A 1,621-nucleotide genomic window follows, 5' to 3' on the forward strand; every position below is an offset into this window, starting at 1 on the left:
GAGGGATACGGCCGGTTTGGGGCCGGAGGGTCACGCTAAGGAGGGGGGATCTGTGAAGTGCCAGCCGCCGAACCCCATCCCGCGACCCCCCCCAGTCTGTCACACTGTGCCACCGCCACGCCCGCGGCGGGCCCGGCTCCTGTCCAGCTGTTTTCTCCTCGTTAATTTTTGATGAGCGGGATGAGAATTCCTCTCGCCGCCGCCTCGCGCGGGCCCCATAACAATGAGCGCCGGGGCCACCCCCGGGAGGCAGCCGGGGCCAGAGGGCAGCGGGGGGGGCACGGCCGGGGCACCCCCCGCCGCAGACCCCACCTCCGGAACGGGAACGCGCTCCCGCGTGGCACGCACGGGGCACACGCGTGGGAATGCCCAGGCAGAGACACGTGCGTGTGGAAACACGGGGATGGAGCGCGCACGTGACGCCCCCCACCCCAAATGTGACATCCCGGGGCCCTGCGGCGTCTCCCGCCCCGGCAGCGCCGATTCGACCCTGCCCTTCGTTCTCTTCCCACCGTGCCCGGAACCACCTGTGGGACGGGACAGCGGGGGCGAGAGGAGCTGTTTGCTTTCTCCTGCAACTGGGGACACTGGGAGGAGGGGGGGGGGGCAATGGGGGGCACCGGGAGGGCGCTGAGCCCAACCCAGGTTCCCGATCCCATCCCCGTGGGTGCTCCCCGGCATCCCGGTGCCCCCATCGAGGGACCCCAAACCCGGCTGGAGGGGGGAGAGGGCGGGGGGCGGCCCCCCGGCCCCCTCAGACGTCTGCCACAGTCTGATGTGCCCAACTGGAATCACTAAGTCCAATAAAGCCGGGCTAGATTAATTTTCATTTCCCCATGCAAATCAGCGCTAATTAGGATGGATTTAGTTCACCTCACAGGGGCTGTGGGGACAGAGGCGGCCGCGGCCCCAGCCAGGCTTTGGGGCGGGTCATCCTCGCCAAGGATTTGGGAGGGCGGATCCCAAAGCCTGGGGGAGCGCAGTCAGGAGCCGGAGGGGGTCGGGGGGGGACAGGAGGGCAGGGATTGATCCTGATGTTCTGCCCTTCCCCAGGACCCCCGGATCTCCTGCCAGGCCCCCAGGATCAGACCTGCTCCCCCAGATCTCTCCCCAGAGCACATCCCTGCCCCGATTAGTGCCTGGGGAGGATCACTGGACCGCGGGGGGGGAGGCAAACAGGGGTGCCAGGGGGACAAGGGGGGTTTCAACACCCGGGGACCCCCGCCCATCGGGGGTCCGGGGCTGGTTTGCTCGGCTGAGAGCGCGGCGGTGACGGGGGGGTCCCCAGGGACCCCTCTGCACCCCCTGTCCTCTGACTGCAGGGGTGGGGGCTGTGCTGCCCTGCCCGGGGGCGGGCGGGGGGCCCAGCACGATGCGACCGCCCCTGGGCACCCGGGCTGTGCCCTCCCTGCAGCGGGGTGGGGGGACAGCGCAGCCCCCCCAGTTCTTTCCGATCCTGCCTTCGCCTCCTGCTTTGCCAAATATTTAACTAATTCCCGCTGCCCGCAGGCTCCTGTTTGCGCAGGTTGTTGCGGAGCCAAGGAGGACGCTGCAGACGGGACCCCCCAGGCTCAGAGCTGCCCCCCCAAAAAGGGCTGGGGTCTCCCCCCCGCTGCCTGCC

This window comes from Lepidothrix coronata, unplaced genomic scaffold (assembly GCF_001604755.1).
Source record: "Lepidothrix coronata isolate B3197 unplaced genomic scaffold, Lepidothrix_coronata-1.0 Scaffold281, whole genome shotgun sequence".
Classification (NCBI taxonomy): Eukaryota; Metazoa; Chordata; class Aves; order Passeriformes; family Pipridae; genus Lepidothrix; species Lepidothrix coronata.